The 15,752-nt window shown below is 42.8% G+C and overlaps 1 protein-coding gene across 1 annotated transcript in view; it reads left to right on the top strand.

Moving 5' to 3' along the window:
- ZNF469 (zinc finger protein 469) overlaps positions 1 to 15,752 on the top strand; it is a 623,268-nt gene that overhangs the window by 569,965 nt on the left and 37,551 nt on the right. Inside the window, exon 4 of the mRNA XM_082269917.1 lies at positions 2,714 to 2,856. The gene's annotated coding sequence lies outside the window, so the exon portion shown is untranslated. The remainder of the gene's footprint in view (positions 1 to 2,713; positions 2,857 to 15,752) is intronic.

Below are 15,752 nucleotides of genomic sequence, written 5' to 3'. Positions count from 1 at the left end.
CTGTCAAAAACAGGTACCCATTTCCCACCCCCCCACCCTTCCCCTCCCGAAAGGTGCCAAATGTGTCACCGGAGGGGGGGAGGAAGCAGATCAGCGTATGTTCCACTTTCGGGTGGAACTCCACTTTAAGTTATATTTAGAGAACTAAATAAGTTCACTAGTAGAAAATATGAAAAGCTTGTGTGACTCTTCAAGATGTATTACTGCTATGAAAATGACATACTAATTGCTTCTGCTGCCAATACATTACAGCCTGTGCATTGTCAGAAGATTATTCCAGACAAAATTTTCTGAATCTATTTTCCCACCTATCTAAAACAACTGGGTAAATGATACTTCATCATTCAAAGATTAATAAGGGAGGAAGTCACTGTAAGTGACACGTGCTGTTCAAATAGGGAATTGTGCTGTTTGATAGAAGGAAAATTTTCACCTTAAATTTGCTCTGTGGTCTGCGTGCCACAATAAACCTTGTATTTTAGGGCTCATTTACACTTGCTTTGACTTTAACACACAGTAACGCGCCTCCTATTTTAACATGCTTTTTTATGTGTTTTTGATGTTTATGTGATACTTTTTAAAGCTTTAATGATTCTTGGTAAATGCTTTGTGTGTGTTTATTTTAAATTTGTTTTAAAGGGGCCCAATAAAACCCAAACTCAGTCGTACTCCCATTTAGCAGATCCTAGCTCATTAGTACTCAAATACAACAGATACCCAGCTTTTTAGTAGCCTCAATAGTGCCCCACTCAGTAGTACCCCCAGCTTTTCTGATCCCCAGCTTAGTAGTAACCCCCAGCTTTGCTGATCCCCCACCCCCCAGCTCTGCTGATCCTCTCGTTTGCTGATCCTCCCCTCTCCAGTTCACGCTCACCTCTGGCTATATTCTGCTCAGGCTGCTCACCACAAGTTACATCTGCTAGTTTCTCCCGCTCTGGTCCCCCAGCTCTGCTGATCCTCTGCTGCTCAGTCCTCTCTCTCCAGTCCCCGCTCACCTTCTCCTAAACCAGTGATGGCAAACCTTGGCACCCCAGATGTTTTGGAACTACATTTCCCATGGTGCTCATGCATTCTGCAGTGTAGTTGAGCATCATGGGAAATGTAGTTCCAAAACATCTGGGGTGCCAAGGTCCACCATCACTGTCCTAAAGTGTTCCCATGTTGCACACCAGGTGTGCCGTCTGCTAGTTGTTTCACTCCGGTGCGCACCCCGCTCACCTCCCTGCTGCTCCACGCTGCACACCAGAGGTGACGTCTGCCCCCGACACTTCCAGAATATATACACCTGAACCGGAAGTGACTGCTGATGATGTCTTTCTAGTTCACATTTAGTTTCAAAGTGCATCCGGGGATATCTCATACTTGCAATACCTCCAAAACAAAACAAAGCTAATGTTGAATAAAAGCTTCAGGTGCTGTAAGCGAGCATTGTAGACTTCTATAGAAGCTTTGCAGAAACTTTGAACCACCAACAAAGCAACATGGGGTATAATCTGTGAAGCAAAGCAAACCAAAGACAACAGTGTGAACAGGACTGTAAGGTAACCATTTTATTTAGTGACAGGAGCTTTGATAGGCATTTAGAGTGCTTTAAAAAAGCGCGTCCAATGCCACATTTTGAAGCAAATGTAAATGAGCCCCTAACCACTTCAGTTCAGAGGATTCACCCCCCTTCATGACCAGGCCATGTTTTGCAATATGGCACTGCGTTACTTCAACTGGCAATAGCACGGTGGTGTGACACTGTACCCAAATAAAATGTATGTCCTTTGTTTTCCCACATAGAGCTTTCTTTTGGTGGTATTTGATCACTACTGCATTTTTTATTTTTTGTGCTATAAACAAAAAAAGGCCGACAATTTTGAAACAAAAAAATCTTTCTGCTCTAAAACATATTCAATAAAAAAATGTAAATTTTTTCTTTAATTTAGGCCAATATGTATTCTGTTACATGTTTTTGGTAAAACAAAAATCACAATAGGGCATATATATTACACATATACACATAAATTGACACTAACAGAACTTTGACACTTTTTTGGGAACAAGTGATACTAATACAGTGATCAGTGCTTAAAATATACACCATCAATGTACTAATGACACTGGCTGAGAAGGGATTAACATCAGGGGTATTTAAAGGGTTAACTATGATCCTAGCAAGTGTTTTTCTACAGTGTTGGAGGTGCTTTTACTAGGGGAAGGCATGGATCCATGTCCCTGCTTTGCAGGAACACAGGATCTATGCCTTCTGTACTGACAGAACAGAAATCTGCCTTGTTTACATTGGCAGACTGCCATTCTGCCTGTGTAACAAATAATCGGCAGGTGTGGGCAGACTTTGAGTCTAAGGTATGATCAGCTCTCACTGTGCATGATCACAGCAGAAGCGAGCCAACCTGGAAGTGCGGAATCACGTATATATACGTGATCCTGTGCGCAGCTACCACCCTGTAGCAGTAAAACTCCTATAGGGTGGTCAGAGTGGTTAATGTCACCTTTCATTATGCCCTCCAATCAATGCAGGACTAACACTTTGCTTGATATACTCACTTTAGCTCACACAAATATGGTTCTACTATGGTTATGTTGGCCCCAGAGGTTCAAGGTTTTCAGTCCTCCCCTACTCCAGACTATAAACTGACATGAATTAACATTTACAGTATATTTTGATTTTCTACTGTATATAACAAGTGTCCTTCCTTTTCCACAGCCTGCTCCTAAACGTGTACGGGGTGAATGAATAATATGACATCGACCTTAACTACCTGCCTTCTGTGACTTTCCGTCTGACCGCTGCCTACACCATGCCCAGGACTTGTCAATGTCTCTTCCCAGCCACATCCACAAAACAAGGTGTGTGTGTTTTTCTTTAAGGGAGGGACACTTTCCAATTAGCAGAGGCTGTCTTTTAAAGAAGACCTTGTTGGATACACTGACACTAAATAACACTAAATGGAACAGCCAGACAGGAGCCGGCTTCAAATCTCTCACTGCAAGCTGTGAAAATTGGCAAAAGGGTCAGTTTTCCAACGCCTGCCTGAAGTGTCTTTATGACATCTGTGGCTGTCTTAACCCCTGCTGAACCAAGTCCTCAGCAAACACAGGGTTAAACACAGAGTGTCTCAGAGCCTTGAGATTTACTCTATACATTCTTCTAGTAGACTCACATTATTAGATTTTCCCCCTTTTAAATGCTTTACATAAAAATGTCTGGTTTACAAATTATTCACTCTATAGTGAAAGACTCGTAAACTAGCCAACTTTAATGTCATGTGGAAACAATGCACATGATAAACCATTATAGAGAAGCATCACAGTGCTTTCTGATTTAGAGATATATAAGGTTGCTCATATTTCATTCTCGATTGGGCTGAACGAAAAAAAAAAAAAAAAAAAATGAACAGATTCCCCCATAAACACAAGCAAGTTGGATGATGGAATCCTCCCTGCCGTGCCATTGTATTGTGATTCAGTAGCAGGACTTTCCTGTCAGATCAACTTCTCTCCAGTGAGAACAGCCATAGATCGAATTTTGATCCATCTCTGACCAGCTTAAGGATCCAGTACTTTATGCTGAACAAAATTAGTGCCTGAGTACAATTGTAATTTTATATATATATATATATATATATATATATATATACACACACACATGTGTAGCACCCTACAGGTAGGTGCTAGGTAAAGATATAGTGGGCCTTGTCTGCCTAACAGCAGGGCTGTGATTTATCTAGTCAGGATTTCCAGATGTGCCTGCTGAGGGGAGTGGAAGTATCCCCACTGGCTTTTGTGAGAGGCTTCTCATAGGCTTCTCATAGGGCAGTGTGGGAAGCCCAATCAGGGGACACATCCCAGCTCCTAACTACAGCAGAAGGCTGATTATGCTGCAAAGGATTCTGGGAGTGGGTATAAGAGTGCGGCTGTCTCTCCTCCTGTCTGAGGAAGGTGGATGTCTCGGGGTGTCGCCTGAGTGTCCAGAGAGAGAGCTGAGTTGAGCTGAGGGGGATCAGGTGGGCTGAGAGCCTACGGAGAGAGGGGTCCAGTCCCAGGAAAGCCTACACAGGTCGTGAGTACTGAGGATTGCCCCTGGGGGTCTGCCTGAAGTTAGAGGGGACCACTCCGGAAGAGGTTCTAGGATCCAGTGTCAGCTAGCTGTAAAGGGGGTACCTAGGTGGAGGACCCTGAAGCTACAGAGGGGTACATAGTCAGTGGACCCTGAAGAGTTTGAGGTTTGCAGTTTGGGCCCTGAATTGCACGGAGCGTGCCAGTTAAAGTGACAGCTATACAGAGTTCTACTATAATACTACCTCAAGCTGTGCCAGGTGGGAGGACAGTATTCAGTGACTTTTACAGTACAACAGTGTCAGGAGTTCTACAGTTCTCAGTCTTGGATCTTCTGGATTATAAGTCGAGGATTCAGCACTTCTTCTGTTCTACAGAGTGTTCTCAGTGTCAGTAAACGTTGGCTGGTGCCGGCTGGCGTCAAGGAAGCGCCAACGGGCATTTCAGAAGTAAAGTCCCAATTGTAATTAGTAAAGCCTCAAGGAGTATCCCACTCATTCCCTTCTCCCATCCCCTTTATTCCAATTAAAACCACAAACAAAGATGCCGGAGTTGTCACTGCTTGAGTTGTCACACCCAGGGCCGCTGATAGGGCAGTACAACCAGCCCTGCTGTACCGGGCCCGGGCTCCATGAGCTCCACTAGGGGCCCGGGCAGCTTTAAAGTTAACTTCTGCCTAAATAAATAGAAATCCTTTAAATTCCATCCCCCACTTCAATTTCATTACAGGGTGTATAAATATATTTTCCTGGGCCCCATGAGGTCAACAGAGGGGCCCAGGAGGTGATAGCAGAGGAGGGACTTTATTTCCATTTTCGGGGCGTAGGCACACCAACCTTGTGCACTGTGAATATGCTGCACTGAATGAATATGTAGTTCCGGCCGCCCTGGCGGAGTGATTCGTTTGTGCATGCTGTGGAATGAGGAAGTGACTGATGAGAGATGGATGAGAGGGCTCAGCAGTGCACAGACCAGCACACAGTGACACTGACAGACTTCTATGGAAGGAAGGTACAGCTCCCAGACTCCCTGACTGTGTGCTTATAATCATATTCATTATGATGATCACAGCATGTACTTTATGGCTCTGGCTCTGTGTCACATGGCTTTTGGGTGCTGACTTTGCTAACTTATGGCCATACTGATTGTAACACAGTGCAGCCTTAACAAAGTCAGCACCCAGCAGCCATGTGACACAGAGCCATAAAGTACATGCGGTGCTGTGATCATCATAATGAATATGATTATAAGCATGAGTTGCTAGTTCACTCTTGTGTTTGGAAGGGGAAAGGGGGGAGTAAGAACATGCAGCTGAGCCATGTTTTTACCTCCCACTACCACCGCTCCCCTTAAATAGCCTTTCAACCAAGCTTTTCAATTAGGTCCGCCTGTCAGCTTTACATGCGGATCTGATTGAATGTTCCATGTAGGTCTATGGAGTTTTGGATGTAAATGAACTTGTGTCCATACACCCTCCTTCCTCCGGGTCTGCAGACCTAAATGTGATAGATCAAAGCTAGCATGATGTAAAAATGGATATGAGTGCATTTACATCTGGCCACCCATAGAGACATTACAAGTCATTCATAGACAGGGCTATTGATTGGCATGATTTTGGGGTCCGACCCCATTGTGGATCAGTTTGGGGCTAGGCACTTCAAGGTCCTATGGGTCCCGGGTTCTGACTTGCAAGAGGTTCAGGACTTCCTGATGCTATGGTCCTCAACAGACATTACCCCATTAGAAAAACACTTGAGGGTTCTCAGTGCAGGGCCACTGATAAGCCAGTACATGAGCTTAGCAGGGAGGGCCCAGGCAGCCTCACAGACAAAATGCACCCCCGCTCATTCCACTCCTTCTAGCTTAAGGGGTGTTATATACTACATGCAATTCCAGGGCCCCTTTCTGATTATGGGATGGTGGAGGCGGAGCAGTTGAGGGACTTTTTTTTTTCAATTTTGGGCGCATGCGCATTCCCGCACCTGCTCCGCATGTTGCTGGCTGCTGTGCTAAAGTCCCGGATGCCTGCCACTGTGGCTGCCCATTGCCTACCCTGGCGGAGTGATATTCCTCCGCTCAGGTCCCCACTCAGCAGCCGAGATCAAGAGGCTTATGTGAGGCGGGTGGCAGCAGCAGTGGCAAGGAGAGACAGCTTACAGTGAGCAGAGAGAGCCACACTATATTGTGGATGGAGCACATGTAAGCTGCAGGTTTAGTACGTTTCCTAAGTAAATTATTAACATTTTTTCCCCCACAGGTTTTTTATTTTGAATTGTACTGCAGCATGGAGAAGGGGCCCTAAATAAATAAGCATACTTTGCTTTGTAATATAAGACCCACCTAAATTAGTTTTGCTAATTTTAGCTAAAATTGCAGAATGTATTGAAGCCACTGCATCATGTGCCAGTAAAGCAGCTAGCATTTTCAAAAGCAATGGTCAGCAATGGCTGATTACAAATTTTTATAATCACTGTATTTCTTTAAGAGACCCTGTCATGTAACAAAATACCCGTGTGATAAGGTTCTGATGGCAGTAACAATTTTCCAAACGTAAAAGAGCAGTGCATGTTGTGAGCCTATATATCTCCATCTTCTGCTAGTTATACTGACTTTGCTGTATGCTTTGTTCACAGATCAGCGATCTGGTTATTTAGTCTCACTGCAAAGCAAGGAGAAAAAACAGACTGTTCTGTTAGTAAAAGCAGCACATATAAGGCAGGGTCTGGGGCGGGACCAGGGGCGGAGTTGAGGGTGGGGCTAAAGGGGGCCCCGTCAGGTAGGCTGTACGGGGCCCCATGATTTCTATCAGCGGCCCTGGTCACACCCAGGGTCACAGCTCACATGGGCTGGAGAGACTACCGGTACTAATGGCAGACCCACATCAGGCCATAGGCCTCGAAACCTTGCTATATATACATATACATATATATATATATATATATATATATATATATACACATATATATATATATATATGTGTGTATATATATATATATATATATATATATAAATACTTACACACATACACAGTATATTTAGATGCATTTATCATGTTGAATGTCTGGTTATTCACAGATTTCAGGTTGTTCGTTTCCAACAGCAAAACAAAGGCAGATATGACCTCACTTTAGGTATGTAGGTTCACATAGCTGATATATAGTAAATACATACAAACTGTGTAATAGTAAAGCACATAAAAGAATTGGATTTAGGCTACACTGGCTCCCTCTGCAGGAAGTCTTCAAAGTTGCCAAGTAATGCCTAATTTATAACAGAAATTCTTTTCTTCTGTGGTTTATGTGAATAGACATCACTAGCAATCCTTTAAGAAACAGTATCTTGTTAACCATCAATGGAATATTGACTCAGTTGAGTTCACTAAAAATAAAGCTTATTTAACAAGCCAACACAAAACGCAATGATCTGCAATATTTGTTATATTATTATGGCCAATGACAAGCTTTCACTGAGTAGGAATGTTTGTTACAATGTCATCTGACAAAACAAGATTACCAAGAATGGAGCAGAAAAAATAATTACTTGTGGATTCTATTGGTTACTGCTGTAACCTTGCAGCAAATGTATCTACATAGATATATTTTTAATAAGCAAACTTACTGACCGAAAGCTGTCCACCTCAATGTATTCATATTTTCTTTCTCTGCGCCAAGTTCATTTGTATGCTGACGTATACGGACATTTCACCAAAGTCTCCATTCTGGGTCTAAAATTCACAAAGTACATTAGGTACAGAAGACATGACATCAAGTTTAGGAAAACTGTCCTTAAGTAACACTTTTAATCCAGGCTTAAGGACGTAAAAACATTTTGCTTAGTACATCACACATTAGTTACAAAACATTTTCTTGGTAATTAGAGAAATCCTAAAATTGTGAGAGAATTAACGCTCCAAGGACAGCAGTTGTGTGCCCCTGCTGTGGAGAACCTGTTATTCCAAACTAGCTAGAACGCCAATTGTTACCTACGTATCAAAAGCTCATTTAAATACCATATTAGCTCAATAAAATATTATCAAGCTGGCTGCACAAACTTTTTCTGACTTACCCAACAACTATGTCAAGCATAAGTCTACCCTAAGTTGTTTATTTAGGCTCAGTTCACACTACTGCAATGAGCTTTTGATGCAATAGTCAATGCGATTATGTAGTGTGACTTTATTGCGACTTTGGAGGTGGTTAGAATAATCTTTGGAGCCAAATCGCACTGAAATTGCACCAATAGCACAGGGAACTTTGCACACATTGGACACATTGTCACATTGATGTGAACAGGCATAATTAAAAATAATGTGATTTCCCTTGTTGTGATTCTGTGAGACTTGCGTTGTATCAGAAATCGCACCAGTGTGAACCACTTCTTAGGCCCCTGTACTACATAGTTGTTACATCTAAATGGGACTTCACAGTGTACAGACTGTAAACTATGTGGGAGATTTACTAAAACTGGTGGAGATTCTGGTGCAGCTGTACACGTTAGCCAATCAGCTTCTAACTTCAGCTTGTTTAATTAAGCTTTGTCAATAAAACCAGAAAGTTGATTGGTTTCTATGTAGAACTGCACCAGATTTTGCACTCTCCAGCTTTAGGCCTGTTTTACACGGAGCGGACCGTATTGCGATCCGCTCCGGCACAATTGTTTTTTACGGACACGGATGACACTTGTGTCATCCGGTCCGTATGTCCGCATATCATCCCATCCGTTTGCGGATGATATACGGACATAATGTATGTCTATGGGATTGCGGACGTCAGCGGATGACACCACTGACATCCGATTTTGCGTCCTTTCTGTTTTTTAAACGGAAGAAAAATAGGGTTCTGTTCCGTTCCAAAAAACGGAATAGAACTGAAAGGACGCAAATCGGATGTCAGCGGATGGTCATCCGCTGACATCTGCAATCCCATTGAAATGCATTATGTCCGTTTATCACCCGCAAACGGATGGGGTGATATACGGACATACGGAACGCCTGTGTGAAAGAGGCCTTAGTGAATCGCTCTCTATGTGTCAAGTCTTTATTGAACCTAACTATGTAACTTAGTCATAAAAGTAAGTGAATAAACTTAATAATATTTAGTAAAGTATATGGTGCAGCACCACTGAATTAATTACACACAATATATCTTACACATAAAAATATTTGATTTTGAATTTATTTTGAAAGATTTTTATGTGTAAGATATATTGTGTGTAATTAATTCAGTGGCGTGGCACCATATAATTTACTACATTTTTTGTAGTCTGGTGAAATCACTATTACACTACATTAACATTCGGGGGCGACCTGTGAAGTCGCGTGCAGCACAGACTTCATAAAATTAATGTCTATACAAGTCGCTCCAGGTCGCCCCGAAGTAGTACAGGAACCTTTTTCTAAGTCGGAGTGACTTGTGTCGCTCCTATTAGAACAGTTCCTGTACCACACAATGGACCGCGACGGTCCGTGACTTGTCAGGCTGACAAGTCGTCTGACAAGTCGTATTAGTGTGAATGGAGTCTTAGGTGTAAAGCAGCAGCAGGTTTTGATGTTTGTTACATTGACACTGAATTTGTATCACATTTTGAGTGTTTATTTAAAGCATTAATTATTTCACAGGTGGCGCTGATTGTATACATTGCACTTTAAAAGTATTAGGCCCCTTTCACACACTCCGTCCGTCGGACGGAGTCCGTTTTTCTCAGCGGGGGATCGATCCGCCGATCCCCCGCTGAGCAGGAGGATGACAGCTGTGTCTCCATGCTGTGTGCGGAGACACAGCTGTCAGGTCCCCATGCATCTCTATGGGGGAAATCGGATGGGAACAGACCGTCTTTCCGTACTCATTGGACCCGCTGGACGGATGGAAAATAGGGTTTCCATCCGTCCAGATTTGACGGATCGGATTGGATGTCAGCGGACATGTCTCCGCTGACATCAGATGCCCCATAGGGATGCATGGGGGGGACCGTTCAGATCCGCCAAAAAAACTGACAGGCGGATCTGAATGGTCCGCCTGTGTGAAAGGGCCCTTAATATATTTATAACACAAAAAAAAAAAAATACATTGCATTGTTTCAGGACAAGGTTTTGAAGGATCAACTCTATCTGTTGGGTCTAAGCTAATACAAAAGATTTAAAAAGACTTCTGTGTTTATCAGCCCATTCAAGACCTTTGTTAATAAGAATAAGTGAACGTTTAAGTGGCTGTAAAGTTATTATTTATTTTTATTTTTTTTCAGTAACAAACATGTCATACTTATCTGCTTTGTGCAATGGTTTTCCTCCTCTTATGGGATCCCCCACCTGAGTTCTGGGCTCCTCCTTATGCATGGACCATAGAAAACCACTTCCTATGGTGGTACACATGTGATCTCAATCCTGGGCTGGGCAGTGCAGTGCGGCTCGGCCCAGCCCCTACTTCCTCATCAATGGATTTGATTAACAGCAGCAGGAGCCAGTGGCTCCTACCACTGTCACTGATTCCAGTGAGGAGAGGGAGAGAGAGAGAGAGCAGTGTTGGATTGAGACATGGCTCAGGTAAGTATTTGAGGGAGAGGCTTGAGTGAAGCTGCCAATAGGTTTTTTTACCCAAATGCCGATAATGCATTAAAGCAAAAAACCTTCTGCCTTTAAGACCACTTTAGGCTGGGTTGCAGTTCACAGCACGGGTCTGGTCTGGTTCTCCGTTTTAGGGACAATTCAGGCCAAAATTTTGGCCTGAATTCAGACCTGAAATTGAGCCAAAGACGTAGAGGACCCCTCTGCAATCGCCCGGAGATGTGTGAACCAGCTGCATTGAGAACCGGGCACACTCTCCTGTCATGCTAATTGGATGTGGGGAAACCTGCATCCAAGTCACACTAGTGTAAACCCAGCCTTAAACAAGAATTGAAAAAACAAGCAAAGTCATAAAAATGAGCGATATAAGAAGATGAAGTTTGGACAAAGTAATGGGGCTGGAGAGAGGTGAAAATGGCCATAAAGATATCTGATAATGACCTCCGCTTTCTAAATCATTATCTAATAGTTGTATAACCATTCTCACCTCTGTGACTCTTCCGGCTGCTTGAAAACAATGACCGGCAGTTGGGATTCCTCCATCCATGGTAAATGGTTTGTCTCAACCCTCTAACTACCACATTTGCAGGACAGCTTGTTCTGTTAAAGGAAGTTGGAAAATAAGACACTAAAGGCTCATTTACATTAGCAGCGCTGACACACGCTGCCCTTTGATCCTATCCTGCTTGTGAAATCAGGATGGATTGAAACCCTATTTTCCACCTGTCTGTAGGATCGGATCGGATGAGAACGGACAGGCGGTCCGTTCTAATCTGAACTCCCCATAGAGGACAGCGGGGATCTGACAGCTCCCTCTCCGCACACAGAGCGGAGACGGAGATGTCATCCGCCTGCTCAGCGGGGATCGGCGGATCGATCCCCCGTTGAGCAGAACGGAGTCCGTCGGGCGGTGCACTCATGTGAAAGAGGCCATAGGAAGGTTAAATTTAAAAAAATGAAAAAAAGGATTTAAAAAAAATCTTTATCTTTTATATCTTTTTTATTTGTTAGGTTTGCTGATAGGATATATTTGTGTGAACTGTCAATATATTATTTTAGATTTAACTCCAAAGACAGAGACAGACTGGAAAACTGTAAATGGATGAAAAGGACATTAAAACTGCTTGATTTATTCTTCAAGCATGACACATCCAGTTTACAGCCTGGCCTTACCTGGAGTCTTTCAATGAATGTTTAAAATTGTCATCAGCAGCTAAATCTGTGAAATTTCAATCTTTGCTCAGAGCTGCTCTAATGCTTGAGTGAATTTGTGATTTATTAGGTCTTTATATGCAACACCCCCCACGTTCTTTCACTCGCCCGCCTCTCAATCAGTTCACAGTGCACAGTTCTGTTTGGTTTTTCAGTCTATATGGATCTAAATGGTCCATTCCAGTGTGCATTACTTCTGATCTTCCTCAGAGGGTCATTCCCATTCTTTATGTGTAGACTTGTTATTTCCAAACCTCATGCAGCATTTATTCTGTTTAACGAAAACAAATTTTGGCTTCATGGCTGCTATCATATTGAGGATTACTGGGAAATGGAGCATCACATTTCCTGGATTTATTACTTATTGGTAAGAAAGTACAGTAGTAGTATAGAACAAACTGTGTCTCAGGAATCACAGATTGTCCCTTTCTATTCTCAATGTTATAATGAAAAGCATAAAGAAAAGAAAAAGATACACAGCTTTCATTACTATCAGATCCTGAATACTGTAAAGTAAACTTGACACTTTCAGGATGAAGGCAGTCGTGCTGAGCGTCGGATTAATATTCAGCACAGGAATACAACAGGAGATTGTTATATCTGTCTACATATAACTAACCCACAGTATGAAGGCAGATGTCTGACCAGTTTCTACAAATGTATGTTGTGGCAGAGCACCTATTTGTAGCCATAATAACACTGCAGAAAAGAGGGGTGAGGTCTATCTGAGGGCTAAGACTTCATAGAATCACAAGCTTTAGAGATTTATGGAATTTCCCTCACCTTTATATTAAAGCGTTATTAAACCCCAAAGCAAACATTTAGTATATTTTAGCTTACCAATTCTTTGATGTGAAGGCTCCATTCATTTTCCTTTTTAGGCTTTCTTTTCTTTCTTTTCATTTGGTGACCCAGCCAGTAATTCTGCTGTTTTTCAACAGAACAAGCTCTCCTAAAAAAGGATTAGTGACTGTTGAGACAAACCATTTACTACTGACAGGGGTGCTTACAACAATACAATTTTGTTTATTCATATAAAACCTTTCCCAAAAGAAAAAAAAACTGTTGCTGTGTAACTGCAGTGTTAGCAGGAGTTTGGTTTCAATTTGTTAATGTATCTAAATTTGCTGGTACATCTAACACTCCCCTCTCTCCAGATTAACATGCTGCTCAAAAGGTGCTCCCTGTGCTCCTCCATCCAGAATGGGGACACTCCCCAGGGGGGAAAAAGCCTAAGGCCCCTTTCACACTGTCCGCATCCGCTGACTCAGTTTTACTCAGCTGGGATCGATCCGCCAATCCCTGCTGAGCAGGCGGATGTGCGGAGATGGAGCTGTCAGATCCCTGCTGCCCTCTATGGGGAGGTCGGATGAGAACGGTCCGACTGTCCATTCTCATCCGATCCGATCGCATCCACCGGACGGATGGAAAATAGGGTTTCCATCCGTCCGGATTTGACGGACAGGATCGGATGGCAGCGGGTGACAGAGGAGATGTCTCCGCTGACATCCGCTGCCCAATAGGGATGCATGGGGCATCTGATCAGGTCCGCCTGAAAAACTGACAGGCGGATCTGATTGGATCGTGATTGTGAAAGGGGCCTAAAAAAATAACTGATGTAGCCACTACATCTAATAATTAGTAAGCTGCAATATATTACATTTTTGACTTTGAGTTTGTGTTTGGGTTTAATACCGCTTTAAATGTGCTGATGAGGGTAGTAGGGGGACTTTTCTTCCATGTCTACATTAAAGTGGACCTATGTAGTGAGAAAGCCTCAGAATGAGATAACCGTATCACTATGCAATACAGGGGGAAAACAAATATTTGTAGAATTCAGGAGGCAATCAGTCTGGTCGTGAACAATTTAGGCCCCTTTCACATTTGTGTGACCTGAAAGTCCCGCATCAAAATTGGACCAAAGTAGTGCAGGGACAAGTCACACAAGTGTGAAAGGGGCCTTCAGGTAATACTAAAGTCTCCTTTTTTTTTTTTAGTTAAAAATAATAAACATGTTATACTTACCTGCTCTGTGCAGTTAGTTTTGCACAGAGCAGCCCTGATCCTCCTCTTCTGGGGTCCCTCTTCGGTGCTCCTGGTACCTCCCTGCTGTTGAGTGCCCCCACAGAAAGCAGCTTGCTATGGGGGTGCCCGAGCTGAACCACAGCTCCCTGTGTCCATTCAGACACGGAGCCACAGCCTGGCTCAGCCCCCTTCCTCTCCTCATTGGGTTGAAAGACACTGATTCATACACTATATCCTCTTCATTTTTCTACTATGATTTTTTTCAGAAACTTTGATATACTTATCTCTCAGTATAGTGCTATACTATTATTGTCATGATCGGAGAAAGATTGTTATACTAGCCAAGAAAGCTAGTCTGTCATGTCACCAACTCACTTACTCTGTTCATTAACCACTTTACCACCGGAGGATTTTGCTGTCTTACGTCCAGGCCACATTTTGCGATTCGGCACTGTGCGACTTTAACTGACAATTGCGCGGTCATGCAACGCCGTACCCAAACAAAATTTATGTCCTTTTTTCCCACAAACAGAGCTTTCTTTTGGTGGTATTTGATCACCTGTGCAATTTATACTTTTTGCGCTATAAACAAAAAAAGAGCGAAATTTTTGAAAAAATAACAATATTTTTCACATTTTTTTATATGAAATTCCCCCCAAAAAAATGTAAAAATCAAAATTTTTTATCATTTTTGGCCAATTTGTTTTCTGCTACATATTTTTGGTAAAAAAAAATAAGCGTATTTTGATTGGTTTGCGCAAAAGTTATTGCGTTTACTAACTAAGGGAAAGATTTCTGTCATTTTTGGTGTTTTTTTTTTTAACGAGTAATGGCGGCGATCTGCGATTTTTTTTTTGCGGGGCTGCGACATTGCGGCGGACAGATCGGACCCTTGACTGACATTTTTTACACTTTTGGGGTTACCAGTGACATTACTACAGTAATCAGTGCTATACATATGCACTGTTACTGTAAAAATGACACTGGCAGTGAAGGGGTTAATTTTTATTGGAGAGGGAGGGGTTAATGTATGCCTGGTGCTTACTGATGTGTGTGGGGGGAGGTGACTGAGTGACACAGGGACATATCGCAGGTTCAGCTATGCTTAACCCTGCAATCTGACCCTGCCTGTCACTTAGGAGATCCGCCCGCTTTGTTTACACAAGCGGGCGGATCTCCACACTCAATTCCCCGACGATCGGGGAAGAACGGCAGTGATCACCGCCGCTCCTCCCCTGGCCCGACTCCCGCTGTAACTCAATACAGTGGGAGCGAGTCTCCGGCGGCGCGCGCGAGAGAGAGAGGGGAATGTCTGGTGCCGTAGGTCTACATCGCCAGACAATAACGAACCACTTTGCCGCAGTACAGTCAACGTGACTGGTCGGCAAGTGGTTAATAAGTGTATGAAAGTTATGTAAATCATATAAGGGGCTTAGGCAGACTTTTTAATGTTCTATGTACTGTATACTGACTACTATCAGCACTCAGGATGTACACTGTTATAAAAAAAAAATACAACCTAGGTACAAAGATCTAAGAAATCCTTCACCTCAGTCACCAGTTCCAATAAAAAAAAAGCACAAATCTGTGATTTTCCTTTAGCCACATGAGATTGCGTGAGACGAAGGAAAACCCAAAAAGTACTACTGGTAGAGAATATAGCCTGATGTGTACGTTATTTTTACAGTAAATCTAATTTCTCAAAGCATACGGCGCTGAACAATGGGGTGATTTATCAGTGGGCTATTTAAATAGAAGGGGCATGCCACCATATAATAAGCTCCACTTGTGTAAATACCTTAAACAGGAGCTCTCTCGTTAACCCAATCCCTACCCAAAGGAAGTCATGATCGGAGGAAGATCATTATAATGGTCATGGAAACTAGCCTTT

The sequence above is a fragment of the Pelophylax lessonae genome, assembly GCF_965119305.1.
Source record: "Pelophylax lessonae genome assembly, chromosome: 10".
Lineage (NCBI taxonomy): Eukaryota > Metazoa > Chordata > Amphibia > Anura > Ranidae > Pelophylax > Pelophylax lessonae.
The sequence above is the reverse complement of the archived record's forward strand: the minus strand, read 5'-3'. Positions and strand labels throughout refer to the sequence as shown.